General features: G+C 44.1%; 1 long non-coding RNA gene across 1 annotated transcript in view; it reads left to right on the forward strand.

Moving 5' to 3' along the window:
- Positions 1–12,074: 12,074 nt before the first annotated feature.
- The window catches only part of LOC129050207 (uncharacterized), a 138,349-nt gene continuing 132,221 nt past the window's right edge, over positions 12,075–18,202 (forward strand). The window contains exon 1 of the long non-coding RNA XR_008513792.1: positions 12,075–17,117. This is a non-coding gene — a long non-coding RNA (uncharacterized LOC129050207). The remainder of the gene's footprint in view (positions 17,118–18,202) is intronic.

Here is an 18,202-nt window from a genome sequence, read left to right on the forward strand (position 1 = left end):
TCATTCTTTTTTTTTTTTTTTTTTTTTTTTTTTTTTTGAGACAGAGTTTTGCTCTTGTTGCCCATGCTGGAGTGCAATGGCGCAATCTCAGCTCACCACAACCTCCGCCTCCCGGGTTCAAGCGATTCTCCTGCCTCAGCCTCCCAAGTAGCTGGGATTACAGGCATGTACCACCACCCCTGGCTAATTTTGTATTTTTAGTAGAGATGGGGTTTCTCCATGTTGGTCAGGCTGGTCGTGAACTCTTGGCCTCAGGTGACCCACCCACCTCAGCCTCCCAAAGTGCTGGGATTACAGGCGCGAGCCACCGTGCCTGGCCCAGATAGGTTCATTCTTATTCCTGGCACTGAGCTCCTCTGATGCCTCTCATTATTATTGTTAGGGTATTTCCAAAAGTGTTTGAATTGGGTCACTGCATCCTTGCCTTAGCTCATATGCCAAGTCCCGTGTCTGGACTCTCCTTTCCATATATTTCTTTTCAAGGAAGGTAGAACTGTTTACCCCAACTCCGACATCACTGTACTATTACTCATTTGTATGGCAAGCTCCTTTCTCATCTGTCAAGGGTCTGCTCAAATGCCATTTCATTTCTGTAATTCTTCATGCTTCCTTGACATGAATAATTAATCAATCTACCCCTCTCTGATCCCTTCTAATGTTGCACATATTTTACAATAACGTTGATCATTCTGGGTTATTTTACTATTGATACTCATTTGCATATCATTCCATAATAAGCGGTGAAGACAGGAACTTTACCTTGATTTATGTTTGAATTTCTGGTGCCTATCAATGGTGCCTGCTGTTTGTCTAATGGGTGCTTTGACAAAAGTCTGGGTTGAAACTTAAAATCTGAGACACATTTGTCTTTTGGATTTGAGCATCCATGCATATGACATGTTGATAAGTTAATATTTATTGGTTATTGATACTATTTTAGGGTTGACCAGGGAAATTGTTATCTTAAAATTAGATTCCATTGGATCTTGGCATTAAAACGTTCTTAAGAGGCTCGTGACCCACATACTCTTTTGGTTTAGAACAAATTTTTCATTGCCAAAAAGTTCTGAGCCCTGATGCATGCAACATCCTGCATAGAATAATAAAGGGTCTGTACACTTTGTGGAGTCAATCCAAGAGAATGACCTACTTAGAAATCTCCAACGGAGAAGAATCTTTTAGAAAGAGGAGTCCATTTGGTTTTCCTGTTTTGTGACTTATCTATGGGGAAGATAGGCTTGTCTATGAGAAACTCAGGTTTCATGATTTGTGTTTTCATTACCTGGGGCCAGATTTGTTACTGATACTCCAGAAGTTCTGCCTAGGCCCTGCTGTTTGCTGCACAGAATGCCAATCACTGAGACAAATGAGTATTGCCAGGGAAGAAGGCTTTAGTCACCTGTAATCAGGTGCTATAATTAAGGAGAAGGGGAGATAAATTCTCAAATCTGTCTCCCCAGCTTATGAAAATTGGAGGATTTATATAGCACGGAAGGCAGGAAAATAGGAATTAGGGACTGGTAAGAAAGCAATCATGATAGATGAGGAAACTGGCATCTCATTGTCTGGATGCGATGATCTGATGAGTTTCATTCCCTTGCCTGAGGGTCAGTTTCTTGAGGAAGGAACTCAGGTGAGACAAATGTAAGTTTCAAGTTTTAAGACAAGGGAGGGTCAATTTCTATGTTTATTCAAAAATCATAAATATTAGTTCTATGGGAAAATTGGATGGTTTCAGCTTGAGACTAATTTGCTGGGCACTGAAATCAGCATGATCTTTAGGTGGTCATATGTTTTCATAGGACTGGTCTCAGTCACTGCCTCAACGCTAACTTAGTGGCAGAGAAACTCGCAGGTCTCTTTGTACTCACTGTTGACATCTACTGAGGCATCACTCCTCGTGGGCTCTGGAGTCCGAGTGCCTAGGCTCCAATCCCAGCTCCATTAAGGGGTGTAAGCTTGTGCAAGTTGCTTACTATCTTTCAACTTCAGTTTCTTCATCTGGAAGATGGAATAATAAAAATAGCCATCAGGGGTAGGATCACAATATAACACACTGTAAAACACCAAAAAATCTATGTCTAAGACTTGGCTTGGTGCGTGTTTCAGCCTCAACCCTGCTTCCACCCCCGCCCCATCTAGCTATTTAGCATGATTATTTTTATTTGATGTCTGTGCATTAAAAATCAGCTCTTCTAGACCTAGTTTTGGTTTATTTCCATACATTTGATGATTGTCAGTATTTGCTGAAAGGAAATGTGATTTTGAATGTTTAAAACTGCCATTTTTTGAGGCTGTGCATGGTGGCTCATGCCTCTAATACCAGCATTTTGGGAGGCCAAGATGGGCAGATGACTTGAGGTCAGGAGTTCGAGACCGGCCTGGCCAACATGATGAAACCCTGTGTCTACTAAAAATACAAAAATTAGCTGGACATGGTGGCAGTGCCTGTAATCCCAGCTACTCGGGAGGCTGAGGCATGAGAATCGCTTGAACCTGGGAGGCGGAGGTTACAGTGAGCCCAGATTGCGCCACTGCACTCCAGCCTGGGTGACAGAGTGAGACTCCATCTCCAAATAAGTAAATAAACATATAAATAAATAAATAAATAGTTTAAAACTCCATCTCAAAATAAATAAATAAATAAATAGTTTAACAAAGTGCCATTCTTTGAATTAGATACTCTAAAATAACATCATATACCATATAATCTAGGCCTGAAGATTGTTTCAATTTTTTAATTGATGCTGCCTATGTTTTACAAATATGCTAATAAGCATACAAATCTTTTGTTATAGAAAATTAGGTACTTTATCATTGTTCTAAAATGAGAAAAAAAAAAGGATGCCATTGATTCTCATATCAAATTGTCTTGGTTCTTATTTTCTATTCCACAAACCTTGTAACAAACAGACCTTTTGCTATAGGTTTGAGAACAGTATATTAATAAACAAATACAATATAAATTTGCCATTCTTTAAAGTAACACATCTTATAAGCTAAATGATTTTAGGAGATGAAATGTCAGGCCAGTCACCAGCTTAGAGACCAATGCTTGTTAAATTTTAAGAAGTTAGGGTTAGAAGATTATTTTACACAAAACTTTTGTTCAATACCTTTTGTATTTTCTTGAGGCACAAAAGCACATACATTAGTAAGTGATTCGTGTCCAACTTTTATTTTCTCTATGCTTTGGATTGTTCAGGTAGGCAACAGGAGGTTGAAAACCAGTTCTAAGGCACAGTGTTGTGGCTCATACCTGTAATCCCAGCACTTTTGGAGGCCAAGGCAGAAGGATTGCTTGAGCCTAGGAGTTCAAAGCTAGCCTGGTCAACATAGTGAGACTCCATCTCTACGAAAAGAAGAAAACAAATTCTAATTTTAGCTGTTACCTGATACCAGAAAAACTGATTTAAAAAAGTTAAAATTGCTTATTTAAGGTTTTGTTTTGTTTTGTTTTTTAATTGAGGCAGAGTCTCGCTCTGTCGCCCAGGCTGGAGTGCAGTGGTGCAATCTCTGCTAACTGCAACCTCTGCCTCCCAGGTTCAAGTGATTCTGGTGCCCCAGCCTCCCTAGTAGCTGGGACTACAGGCACGTGCCACCACACTCGGCTAATTTTTTTGGTATTTTTAGTAGAGATGGGGTTTTGCCATGTTGGCCAGGCTGTTCTCAAACTCCTGACCTCAGGTGATCCGCCTGCCTCAGCCTCCCAAAGTGCTGGGATTACAGGCGTGAGCCACCGTGTCCAGCCTTAAGCAGTTATTGAAATGCATACCAAGTGCCAACCGATGCCTTTATGTGCAATGTCTCATTTAGTTTCTGTGTAAATCTATGAAACAGGTCTTATGACCTGATTTTAGAGGTGAGGAAATTAAGGCCTGGAGAAATTATAAAAAGATTATGTTTTTAAAAGGTAATTTTTTTTCTGTTGAATTAATGTTAATTAGGCCTTTTGTCTGATTTTCACTGATTTCAGGCACAGTGGATTGAAGGCGGGTGGGGTGCTGAGTCAGTCACGTGGTGTGTTAGGGCTCCTGTTTGTAAATCAGGGATTCTTGAAGCCTGCTTTTTCAGGTAAACAACATTCCTTTGAATTTTGCTTTATGTTTAAAACAGAAATCATGTTATTTGCTTCTGATTTGGCTACAGAGCAGGCAGCAGCATGCCCTCCAGAAATATCAAAGAAGGAAAAGCCTCCTGGCATGGCAAACTGCCTCAGCTGCTCTCTGAAAATAGACCCCAGTTGACTGAGGTTATGTCAGGTTCTGCTCCATGTTCTGTTGGAGGAGTTTAGGGGTTATCTCTAGGATAATATGTACAACATCTTTTATCCAAATATAAATGCGACACGATTCTACATTTTATTATTAAAGCATTTGAAAAGGCAGCTTTCTTTATGGAGTTGGAGGCATTTTTCTTTGTTCGTGGTGGGTTAGATCAGGGGTTCTCAACTAGGGGTCAGTTTTGTACCCCTGCCCGGGGTCATTTGACAATGCCTGGAGAAATTTTTAGTTGTCACAACTGGGGTTGCAACTGGCATCTAGTAGGTTAGGCCACAGATGCTGCTAAACATCCCACGATGCACAGGACAGAGAATTATCCAGTCCAAAATGTCACGTATGCTAAGGTTAAGAAATCCTGGGTTAGGTTAAATTGCCTTAATATGTAGCCCACGTTTGCAACCTGAATCTATTTAAAAATGTTCCTCCCTTCCAGTGCCAGCAGAGTTAATGTCATGTTGAATTTTGTGGCTTTGTCTCAACTCCTAAGTCTGATGAGATGATCAATGCCTCGGCTTCTTTCCTTGCTGTCTGTTATTGACTTTCTCTCCGCCTCTGGTATCCAAGCTCTTGTTGCTGGGGGATGCTCACAGGATGGTGCAGGAGATGAGGGAGAGCCGGACCCACTTCCCACCTCCTGAAATATGGCTTTAATTAGATAAGGAAAAATTATCTAATAAAAATCAATTCAACACCAGGTCAATGAAGAGATTAAGGAGGCAGGAATAGATGGCCTCGCTGATAAGGATTAGAAATATGATTTGAATATTTTTGGAGAAAATAATTTATGTAAAAATTCCTCTCAAGTCATTTAGAAATATGGTTGCTGCATTCCTAAGACTCCCCACCCACCTCTTCCCCCATAAACATTGTGGGTGTTTTCCCTTGTATTCCATCTGTAATATTCAGTACACTAAGTGAAATACAGATGTGGGTGTGGTTATTTTGTGTCAATTTCAGTCTGATTTCCCAAACCTTGTCTGCATTCTTGCATTAATTAGCAAACTAATTTTCAAAGCCATGTTTTATATGCCTGATGCATTTTAGCACTCTGCTTGTTTTTTGGCAATGCGAATGTGGGCAGAATATGATTCTTGCACTTAAGAAACTGATGCAGTCTAGTAGTAGAGAACGATTTTTAAGGAAATATTCATAATTAATGGGGTTTCCAATTAATGCTCTATAGAGAGAAAGGGTCTGGAAATATGCATGGAGCAAATTCTGTTTAGGGAACTGAGAAAAATTTTATGCACAAGGTAATTAGGGAGTTAGGTATTGAAGGATGAGTAGGAGTTTGACAGGCAGAGGAATAATAGAGAGGCCAGCAGGTATTAAAGAGCATGGATGAATATGCTGTGGTAGGAATATCATGTGAACAGGGTTGAATGGGAGGAGATGAATCTGGATTTCATCCTTCAAAACATGGTGAGCTCTTTGGGGGAAGAAGTATCCTCTGTCCCTGTGGCAGTGCCAGGCACACAGCATCCATCCGTATCAGCACCAGAATGAACCTCAACAGCAAAGGGCTGTAGAGCGTATGTTCTGAGTCTCTAAGCAAAGAAATAATATGATTAAAGGTGGGGATCCCAGGGGAGTGCAAATGAGAACAGCAGTAGGAAGTCTGCTCATAAGGGCAGGATGTGACAAGGACCATGGCAGAAAGAAAGAAGGAGAGAGAAGGGGTCCTGGAGACACTTGGCAGGTAAATGTAATAGAATGTGATAAATAGAATAAATGGAAAAGTGATGTAAAGGGTAGATGGAGTTGCCATTGTCTTGGGCAGTGCAGACCAGAGGATGATACTGAAGTCATTTTATTCGCAGTGTGTGCCCAGTGTGCCTAGAACAATGTAACTTTCAGAATGTCATGTTTGGGCTAGTACCTTCGTATGCTGGGGTAAGCACTGCTCTGGTTGAGAGTGGTCTACCTGAAGATTTGCTGGTACACATAGTGATTTTCTCCTGTGCTTTGTCTCCAGGGACATTGGCTGCCGTCTTCTGACCCACCCTGTGTGGCTTTGGCATCTCCTGTGACCTCCCAGTATGGGTCTTGGCCTCATCCTGCCTCTTTGCCTTTCTGGCCCACCACCCACAGCTTGAATCTCAGGCTCCAACAGTTGCCTGACCCCCAGATTCTGATGACAACCTACCTACTTGTTCTTCAGACCCTCACCAGACTCACTGCCCAGACACACCACACACGAGAACATGAAAGGGTGAATGACTCTTTCATCATTTGATGACCAAGTTGGCATTCTTTTACATTCCAACCACCAGAGGAAGGTGTATTTTAACACAGTTGCCCTCACATCCTCCTTAACAGGATTTACATAAGTTTATTAACACATATGTTTCTACAAAATCAAGTTTTGAGAACCATTTTTACACACGGATCTGGGACATTTTGGGGCTGTGAAATTAACTTTAGCACACACAGCAAGAAGCAAACCGAACAACAAATTCTACAAACACCAAATTTGCTGTGAAATGTACATTTCAGAATCTCTCAAGAAATAGTGCACAGCAGCAATTCATACTGTTTTCACTTTTTCCCCCGTCTTCACATTTTTATGTTTGACAGTGCCAACATATTTTCTCAACATTTATTCTGAAAGGAATGTACTTTGTGAATTCCTTAAATGCAGGATGATTCTGATTTTATTTGCCTAATAGCTCCTCCTTATGCGTGGGTTAGTATAACAACGCATTTGAGACCTGCTATACTATTTTCAATTAAGACATTTCATGTAGCACATAGTATTTTAAAATGAAGAACATTGTCTTGGAAAGCACACAGGCTAACTGCTATTTTCTTGATGCAAGAAATATTTAAATTCTCTGTGCTTCAGTCTATACAATCAATTTTCCAGGGATGGTGTGTATATAAAACGAGGGAGCGTGTTTAAAAGTATCAGCATGTAGTAGGTCCTTCAACAGAAGTTGGAGGTCTGGCTCAAGGTCTGCCTTGTGTTCAATGAACACCAAACCACATAATTGCCCTTGCCCTCATCCTCTGTTAATGCCTAAAGAATTTAACCTAGTCAGTCAACTGGCACAATGTAGTAAAAAAGACACACACACACACACACACACACACACACACACACATTTGTTCTAATGTTAGTCTTTTTATAAATGAAAATTGAGTAGACATGCAACCTAGGCAGTGTGAAGGACCGGAATTAGTAATAAGTATTTCAGTAGACAGCCTACAAGGCAGAGTTGGAGCCAGGTTGCAAGGAAAGGGCAGCGACTGGGTGATGGACACACTCTATCTACTATCAACCAATCTCTACACAGAACCAGGTTCATTTACATTTGCTCTTTATGACATCCTGCAAGAAGGTAGTACTAACTCAATTTATAGATGCGGTAGCACAAGGACTGAGACTAAGTAACTTTCCAAGATCACATGACCAGTAAGACTTGATACTGTGATTTAGTTTCAAATCTCTTATCTTTCCAATGTTCCATGCTGCTTCCTAGGGACTAGAAATGAGCCCATTTGCAGACACTGAGAAACATGTAAGAGTTTTGATAGCCCTTCCCCCTGAAGGAAGCTGTCTGCATTAATATGTCAATAGGCAGGAGGACAGATTCAGCCATGGGGTGATCAGTGTAAGTCTCCTGGAAGTTTCTTTCCACCATCTCTAGGAATCTTCTGCAACCTCTGACATTGTCCCCACGAGCTCTGCCCTGCTTCCAGCTCAGGAAGGGTCTGGGCTTTATCAGGTGGGTCAATGGCACTCAACTACCAAGGAAGGAATATTACACAACGGGGTTGCTGGTTCCTAACTCTAACACTAAGTTTGCACTTACCAGAGTTTTTTATGAGCAGTCTAGGCTGATCTGGTTAATGTTTATCTACCCCCTCATTCTAAGAAAGGATTTAGACAATTTTTGGAGTATAATAATAGAAATAACAGCAGGTTAAGTGTAGATAATGGGAAAATAAAATGAGTCAGCACATCAAATGCATAACTCAAAGACTCACCATTGAACACCATGAATTTGGCAGAGATGGGTTCCAGGGACGTGCTGCTGAGAGTTTTGGGCTAAAGGTGATGCCAGATGAGGCTCTGTTCTGAAGACTCTTTTTTTATTTTTTATTTTTTTTTCTGAGACAGAGTCTTGCTCTGTCGCCCAGGCTGGAGTGCAGTGGCATGATCTTGGCTCACTGCAACCTCTGCCTCCTGGGTTCAAGTGATTCCTCTGCCTCAGCCTCCTGAGTAGCTGGGACTACAGGCACGCACCACCACGCCCAACTAATTTTTGTATTTTTAGTAGAGACAGGGTTTCATCATATTGGCCAGGCTGATCTCGAACTCCTGATCTTGTGTTCCGCCTGCCCCAGCCTCCCAAAGTGCTGGGATTACAGGCGTAAGCCACCGCGCCCGGCCCTCTCGAGACTCTTTACTTGCTTAGGACATCTTTGCAACAGGTCACTTTTTGTTTGCTGATACATGGTCTAGAGATTGGGATTTGCAGAATTCTGCCAGATTGTTATTTCTAATTGGCTTTATGGTGGAGGGTGTGTTGAGAGACTAACGACTAAGAAAGGCATAGGACGTTCTGCAGGTAGTCATAGAATGTATTGTTTTATCAGTACTCTGGGTGTGAAGCAAACTGCCCTGCTGTCCCAAAGAATAGCACTGTAGGCGTAAACCAGGGTCCTATTTATAGGGAGGCAGTCTATGTTAGCGCTTAGGGACACAGATTATAGGTTGAGTAAGACAGATTGAATCATGGCTGTGCCACTTACTAGATGAGTCACCTTGGGCAAGAGGTTTAATTTCACCATCTGGAAAACAGAGAGGTTCCTCATGTTATACCTAAATGTAACATTCTATAAAGAATACTTTAGTGTGAAAACACTGAAAATGCCTATTTTAAACACAATGAATACTAGAAAGTATAGATACATTTCCAGATACCCATTATTCAAAAATTTGATTCATCCACACTGCCCAGAAATGGTTAGATATCAATTAACAAGTATGTCATTAGTAATAAAGAAACAATAACAGGCTTTGTCAATTATTCTTAACTTAAAAATACGGACTCTTGGCCTGATGTTAGAATAATGATGTTGAGGCAAAAAGATAAAAGCGTCACCTGGAGAAAAGAGTGAATTAGACGATTTTTGGAGTATAATAATAGAAATCACAGCAGGTTAAATGGAGATAACGGGAAAATGAAATGACTTGGGGCGGGAGTAGAAGGGAAGGCAGAGTGGTAGTGGATGCATATCTACCTCCTCCATCTTCCCCTTGGCATCCAGGAAGGTGCCGATAGATGGTGATGAATTGCATTTTATTCTTTCTGAAGACTGCTTACTTTTGATATTTTTTTGAGGCAGAAAGGAATGAATGTAGCTTTAACCTCTTTGTACTATGAGTGTTCGTGACCCTGGGATAATATTTTAAAAGTGTATTATACTAATGTATTTTTGTTCTCCATAAATTACGTTGTCTAAAGGGCAACTCATTTACCCAAGACATTAATTTCATCACAGACACTTAGATGGGGAAGATCAGCACTCACTTTTGGGTTTCCAGTAGATTTTGTTGAGTCTACACTGGAAGCTAAGGTGTGTTGAAAGAGAAAATGTTTATCTTAATTCCACTCATACTTCTTAACATACCAAGAGCCAAGACACAGTACTGAGAGGAGAAAATATAAGTTTAAAGGGACTATCCTATTATATAGGAAATGGTAGTAGCCCTTCCACCATGGGAAGGAGGTGGCCAGCCAGTGGAGGCAAGAATCAGAGAGAACAACTTGGGTGAAAATGTTTATGAGGTCACTCAGAGGGACCCAGGGAATCTTACCTGGAGGCAGGTGGGGCAGATAGATTGAGGAAAGAAGTAAAAGGTAAAGGATTGGAGGAAAAGAGGGCACTGATGCCCTACCACCTGTGCCCTTCCTCCTGTTTGAATTCTGGGGGGACCACCTAGTGAGAGGGCTGCCAGCCAACACGCAGCTGTGGCTGCCGTTGAATATAGTATGTTTGCGAAGGTTAGGCAGGGAGACCCAGAGCTGGTCCTCCTAGTTCCCATGACTTGTGTGTGACATGTAAGAGGCCCATATCTCAAGGTCAGGGGACCTGCAATATAGCTGAGAATTAAAAGTTTGTGTCCTCTGTAAACAGTGTACAATACAAACATATTTATGTCATAACCCAGATTCCTTGAAAGGATGTCTTTCCAGGTTATTGTAAGGATTACTTTAGACACTGGATGTGTATGTGTAAGGACTACTTTGGATGCCATATGCCAAGAGTTTAATACAGGGTGTTGAAGACAACAAATAGTCAATAGATGGCATCTAATGTCATTGTTACTAATACCGAGTGGTCGTTAATTTGGAAGTAGCAGTTGATTTGAAAAGTACCAGTGTGGGCCGGGCGCAGTGGCTCATACCTGTAGTCCCAGTACTTTGAGAGGCTGAGCTGGGTGGATCACTTGATCCCAGGAGTTCACGACCAGCCTAGGCAAGATGACGAAACCTTGTCTCTTCAAAAGATACAAAAATTAGCCAGGCATGGTGGTGCACACCTGTAGTCCCAGCTGCTTAGGAAGCTGAGTTGGGAGGATGGCTTGAGCCTGGAGGTTGAGGTTGTAGTGATCCATGATTGCACCCTTGAACTCCAGCCTGGGATGACAGAGTGAGACCCTGCCTCAGAAAAAGAAACAAGAAAAGTATGAGTGTGATTACTCTGGGAACATCATCTAGAAAAGTCTGAAAAATCTTGTGTTAAGCGCAATTCTGGTGTGGGTGTGGTTGTTTATAGGTACAATAAAGGATGAGGGTGTGAGGCAGGCATTGTCTGGAATAAAAGTAGTGAAGTCTTCATCGACACACCCATGAGGGTAAATGTGGCACCATATTCTAAGACAGAACAGGTCAGTGCAAACTCATGGGCACAGGCCACCCTGAGTTGGCCCAAACTTGCCACATTATGGCAAGCTGGGAGTCAGTGGGACCACATCTTGGAAAAAGGACTGAGGTGGATGGAGAGATAGAACTGATCCTCTTGCCAAATGGGTTTGTGGACCAAAAAAGCAAGTCTGATGGTATAAAGGTAAGATAATCTTCTCTAGATCTGAGAGTAACTTGAGGGGAGAGACCTGTTTATCTAGACTTGTAGCCCCCAAAAGCTCCCATAATGCCTGATACATATTAGGCCTTCAATTAATGTTTGTTGAAGAAATGCGTATAGACAAGGATTTGTGCCCAATTTGATGGAGCAGGGCGGAAGATGCTTTGACAATCTCAGATGTGCTGGGGGTTAACATCATGCCAAATGGGGCCTATCCAGAAGATTTTGACTTTAAAGCAAGGGCCAGGAGACCAAATATGGACTACAGTGCTCTGTTACCATGTCATCTGTATACCAGGGATGTATTACGTGAATAGGAAACTCAAAGAATCCTGGGATATTCCCATCAAAATTCAAGGGTGATTTTTTTTTTTTTTTGAGATGGTGTTTTTGCTCTTCTTGCCCAGGCTGGAGTGCAGTGGCATGATCTCAGCTTACTGCAACCTCTGCCTCCTGGGTTCAAGCGATTATTCTGCCTCATCCTCCCAAGTAGCTGGGATTACAGGTGCCCGCCACCACACCTGGCTAATTTTTTTGTATTTTTAGTAGAGACGGGGTTTCACCATGTTGGCCAGGCTGGTCTCGAACTCCTGACCTCAGGTGATCCGCCCACCTCAGCCTCCCAAAGTGCTGGGATTACAGGCGTGAGACACTGTCAAGGGTGATTTTTTTTTTTTTTTGGTCGGAGTTTTGCTCTTGTTGTCCAGGTTGGAGTGCAATGGTGCTATCTTGGCTCACTGCAACCTCCACCTCCTGGGTTCAAGCAGTTCTCTTGCCTCAGCCTCCCGGGTAGCTGAGATTACAGGCATGTACCACTAGGCCCGGCTAATTTTTTATATTTTTAGTAGAGATGGGGTTTCTCCATGGTGGTCAGGCTGGTCTCAAATTCCCGACCTCAGGTGATCCACCTGCCTCGGCCTCCCAAAGTGCTGGGATTATGGACGTGAGCCACCCCGCCTGGCCAAGGGTGATTTTTAATGTATTTCTTGGTAGATGGCCCAGTGCTGTGGAACAGAAATTCCAGCATCTGATCCTCTACTGCTGATAGATGTGACCTTAAAAAGAACTTAGAGATTTTAAAGTCTCACTGAGGGTATAAAAAAGTCTTTCAGATGAAAGATTAATTCATGGAATATGAGTTCCATTGTTTGTTTGGTTCACCTCGGTGCCTGGGAAATAGTAAGTTCTCAATAAGTATTAACTGAATTTAAATCATTCTGTGGAGAATTCTGTTGCATCTGGTATGTGCCAGCCATTGTGTCAGCTGCACGTGTATCCCTTTCAATAGGGGGCTGAAAGTCTAGTAGAGAAGACAGGAAAAAAGACAGCGACAGTGTGGCATGGTACATGTCATGACTGAATAATAAACAGGAGATTTTTATGAGAGCAACAGTCTTTCTCCATATTAGAGACCATCAAATCGTGGTCTACAGCTGGATGCTACCTGCACATGTGTTTTATTTGATATTCCCAGGATAGGCCAACCCAGAATTTAAGCATTTTAAAAAGTCTGTCATTAGCATTTACAAATAAGTATTGTTTTGTCACAGGATCTTTGGGGTGTTGCTTCACCAGCTGGAAGCCTCTGTGGCCGGCAGCGCCTCTGCCTGGGTTTTACTTGCGTTCACTGGGCTTGTTCTGCCCGCTTGGCCCGGCAGGCTGAGCTAGGCTCACGTTACCGCCCAGATCCCACGCCTGCCAAGGGCGAGCCAGGTGCGGAGCAGCAACGGGTGTGTGTGTGAGTGAGTGAGCGTGGAGTCTGGCCACTGTGCACAGCCATGCGTGCTGGTTGCAGCGGGGTGGGCCACCCCAGGCGCTGGCACAAGCACCAGCTTCAGCTCCGTGTGAACCTGCCCCTGGAGCACATGTACCACAAGCGGCTTCTGCTGTGGGCCCCAGCGTCTGGTCAAGGGGAATGCAATGGCGCCCAAAATCTTGGAGATGCCAGGAACCGCAGCACCCCAAAGAGGGTGTTACAGCATGTTACAGCCCTGGCTTGGGGAGCCCCAAGGTCAGGGCTCCCAGAATGGCCTCAGCTCTTCTCTCCTTCTCATCACCTACAGCGTGGTGAGTGGGGGAGTGTGTTTCATCCCTGTTTGTGTTATAGCCCTTTCAGTCCCGCCATTTGGCAGGTCCTGAGTTCTTTTCCTATATCCAGGAAGAATGAGGTGCGTGGACAACTGGAGGGTGAGCAAGGTGGAGGGGAGCTTCACTGAGCTACAGAACCGCAGTGGGGAGCTCCTTTCCTCAGGCAGGTCGTCCAGCGAGTGTGTGAGTCTGACTGAGTCTGGGGGTTTTTATGTTCTCAGAATGGAGGAAATGCTGACTGGTTTATGGTTGGCCTGGAAAAAGCGTCATCCGATTAGTCAAATCGTCATCAATGAAGTACTCACTCTGGTCTGCAGACTTTGCCTGGAACTGGCAGCCTGGTACCCAGGCTTCAGGCTGTTCCTGGCTTGAAGGTGGGGCTTCACTGGGGACCTGCCACTTCCTGCCTGGGAACCTGTCTGCTTCCTGCTGCCACCAACAGGATGTCCACAGTGCCCAGGCTGTTCGCCCTGAAGGGTGCCTGCAGGCTAATGCCGAGCCACCCTCAGCCCCTGGTCTCCCTCTGGTGCTGGTTGACACCCAAAGTCCAGAGGGAACTGAGGCAGCAGGGGGCTGGTGTGTCAGTACCACCCACAGAGTGCACATACCCAGCTGGGTTGAGACATTGCCTGGGCTCAGCCATAACTTTGCTCCGCACTGCAGCACTGGAGTGGGCACCAGGAGCAGGGAGAGGCCAGGCAGCAGGAGCAGGCACTTTCAAACCTGTTGGGGGTGAGGAAGGGGCTTCCTGGGCTCCAAGAGCTCAGGGATGCCCTAGTCCGGAGCTGTGGCTGGGTGGCTGCAGCGGTGCCAGGAAGCGTGGGGCTCCTGCCCCACTGGCTCGTGGGGAAGGGTAGGGGGTGGGCTCCTGCCTGTTCTTGGCCCCTGCTGGCTCCACAGAGTGCACAGCCCCGGCAGCACCTCCCCTGCTGTAGCTGGCATCTTCACAGCAGCCTCTCCAGATGGGCCACGGCTGTCATCAGTTTTCCTGTGGAAATCTTTTAAGTTTAATCAATGGTTTATGTTATCAGTAAGGCTTCTGGTCAACAACTGGCTATTAGTACTTAAGTTTTGGGGGAGTCAAAAGTTATATTCAGATTTCTGGCTGCATGAGCTGTTGGCATTCCTAAGCCCTGTGCTGTTCAAGGTTCAACTGTACTGGATTTTCTTGAAAATTCAGAAGTGCTGGAAACCCTGGGCCCAGATTTCTATGTGACAGCAATTTTGGGGCTGAGTGGCTTCATTTAGATGGGGCATGTGCTCCCCATATTCTGCTCTCCCCTTAACACTGAGGTTGATGATAGTGACCTCAACATCAACGAGGCAGTGCTGTTTCCATGTCGTAGAATTAAGAGGAAGTTGAAGTATTTCTCATTCTCACTTCAACCAAAACTGGAACAATGGAAGATACACTTAGGGCATCATATTTCAAGCAAGAAAGGAAGAGGGCAAATTTCCTTGTACATATAAAACATACTCCTAGGTGTTTAATGTGCAAACCAATTGTGTCTGTGCAAAGTGACATAATTTAAAACATCCTTCAGAAATAAACACATCAAGAACCATGGGCTACTCAAGTGAAAATAAAATTACTAAAATTTCAACAGGTTTTACATTTGAATGAAAATAAATTACAATGCTGTTAAATTCAGTAAGTGACAAAAATTGTCTGGATATTGCAGCTTTTAGGAGATAGTAAGTGTATAAAAAGAGATTTTCTAGGTGCAGCAGAAAGTATGTATCATGAATAGTCATAGAAACACGTCCTCCCGGTGTGTTCAATGCTTGAGAACCATGGCCAACTTCATGGGCATGGCTCCTTGCTTAGGATTTAATGGTCTGTGGTTGCTGTCTTAAAATTCTTAACAATTTTATCCTTGAATTTGTGTTTTATGAGTGATGTCTGTTGGGACAATGGAGGCTGCACCAGATTTGGAGCCTCAACATCCATGAGCAGTCCCATTTCTAGCGTCTCTCTGCCTCTGTCCCTGGGAAGAATTCTTGTCTGCCTGCTGTCCATCTCCTGGCACCCCAGGACTTGTCAAGCTCTCCCTCCCCATCCACACACTGTGAATGCTACCATCCTCTTCCTCTAGTAGGAACTAGGCATGGATGTGGGGAGGGTCAAGATTTAACACACATGTCCTGTGAATGCTACCATCCTCTTCCTCTAGTAGGAACTAGGCATGGATGTGGGGAGGGTCAAGATTTAACACACATGTCCTGTGGCATTTCAGAGCAGGGTATCATGGCAGTTGTCTCCATGTTGGGCTGCCAGTACATGGGTGGCTTGGCAGGGTTGAGACTCTTATCTACCCCATCTTGCTACCTACTATGTCCTGGCCTAGGGATAGCAACACATTTGAGGGTTGCCTATCCGCCAAGAGTGGGGTAGTAGGTAGTAAGAGAAGATGGCTGGCTCAACTTCCTCACCCCTGGTTGGGGCATGGTGTGCTGGTCCAGCCACTTAAGGGTGGAGGATCCTAACAGTTGTTGGAGCATGTGTCAGGGTATACATGGAGTCACGGGGAGGGACCGGTGAGGGTCTGTTTTGATCATCTCCTCTTTCCCTTGTTGGTAAGAGAGGGATTCCTACCCTTGGGTTATAGGAATGTCTGAAAACAATGACAGTAGACATGTGAGATCAACAGTAGTTTGTTGGTTACATACACTCACCTCACCGCTCCAGGGAGGAGGAGACCACATGTCATGCAGGCCCCCTCCCCGGGGATTGCACTTGGGAACAGACTGAACAAACAGGGGCTATGGAATGCAGGCTTTGCATTGATGAGAGGGTAAGGTAATTGCTGGTCCCATGGAATGTGATTGGCTTGTTTAAGTAATTCTCTGGGCTGGCAGGAATTGAAACCTGCTACTCAAGGATACGCAGGCACTATGCCTGGTCCCATGATCAAGATGATTGGTTGGGGGACCTTATTTCCAGGAGCAGAGAGGGGAAGAGAACTTTTGGTTAGGTCTTCTGGGGCCCTCCTACCTTCAGGTGTCAAGGCAGCACATAGTATTGAACCTTAATTTCAGGCCTTACACCACAGAGTCTGCATTTACTTCATGAGTATCCCTATGCTTGAGTAAGCACAATATTAAATAACAAATAAAAAAAGCTTTGATGGGTGTGTCTGGGAAGTGACAGAGAGAGAGAGGGGAGAAAGGAAACAAGCTCTGCCTCTTGTTCATCTGGCTCAAAGGAGGTGGAGGGCTCTACCTGTTTGGTGACTTTGGAAGGTGAACCTGCAAGCCCAGCCCCTTTCTCTTTCAATGTCTTTATATTGAATGCCCACAGGGAGCTCTTACTCTTCCTGGATCCTGCATTCCATAAGTCTTACAAGTAGTCATCACCCCAATATGCCTTTAATGTCATTTTTTATCCGCTTTATGAACAAAGGACCTTGCATTTTCATTTTGCACTGAACTTCACAAATTCCATAGCCAATCCTGCTGAGAATTTAGAAGACAAGTGTGTGCACTAGTTACCTGAGGCCAGTGTCACTTGCTTTTGTTACTTACTTGATCCCACAGGTATTTGAGTATGGGGCCGTGTCGTAGGATGTACTTTGAAATGAGCCACGAAATGTGCAGTCTAATGGTCTCTGTTGATCCGTTTGCTGTCTGTGAAACTCCGGAAGTCAGGTAATTAACTATTTCTTCTGTAATACAGTGTCTTTATACTTAACAATTATTCTGGGGGGAGGAGCCAAGATGGCCGAATAGGAACAGCTCCGGTCTACAGCTCCCACTGCGAGTGACGCAGAAGACGGGTGATTTCTGCATTTCCATCTGAGCTTTGAGGAGAGCCGTGGTTCTCCCAGCACGCAACTGGAGATCTGAGAACGGGCTGACTGCCTCCTCAAGTGGGTCCCTGACCCCTGATCCCTGAGCAGCCTAACTGGGAGGCACCCCCCAGCAGGGGTAGACTGACACCTCACACGGCCGGCCAGGTACTCCAACAGACCTGCAGCTGAGGGTCCTGTCTGTGAGAAGGAAAACTAACAGAAAGGACATCCACACCAAAAACCCATCTGTACATCACCATCATCAAAGACCAAAAGTAGATAAAACCACAAAGATGGGGAAAAAACAGAGCAGGAAAACTGGAAACTCTAAAAAGCAGAGTACCTCTCCTCCTCCAAAGGAACGCAGTTCCTCACCAGCAATGGAACAAAGCTGGACGGAGAATGACTTTGACGAGCTGAGAGAAGAAGGCTTCAGACGATCAAATTACTCCGAGCTACGGGAGGATATTCAAACCAAAGGCAAAGAAGTTGAAAGCTTTGAAAAAAATTTAGAAGAATGTATAACTAGAATAACCAATACAGAGAAGTGCTTAAAGGAGCTGACGGAGCTGAAAACCAAGGCTCGAGAACTACGTGAAGAATGCAGAAGCCTCAGGAGCCGATGCGATCAAATGGAAGAAAGGGTATCAGCCCTGGAAGATGAAATGAATGAAATGAAGTGAGAAGGGAAGTTTAGAGAAAAAAGAATAAAAAGAAATGAGCAAAGCCTCCAAGAAATGTGGGACTTTGTGAAAAGACCAAATCTACGTCTGATTGGTGTACCTGAAAGTGACGGGGAGAATGGAAACAAGTTGGAAAACACTCTGCAGGATATTATCCAGGAGAACTTCCCCAATCTAGCAAGGCAGGCCAACATTCAGATTCAGGAAATACAGAGAATGCCACAAAGATACTCCTCGAGAAGAGCAACTCCAAGACACA

This window comes from Pongo abelii, chromosome 16 (genome assembly GCF_028885655.2).
Source record: "Pongo abelii isolate AG06213 chromosome 16, NHGRI_mPonAbe1-v2.0_pri, whole genome shotgun sequence".
NCBI lineage: Eukaryota > Metazoa > Chordata > Mammalia > Primates > Hominidae > Pongo > Pongo abelii.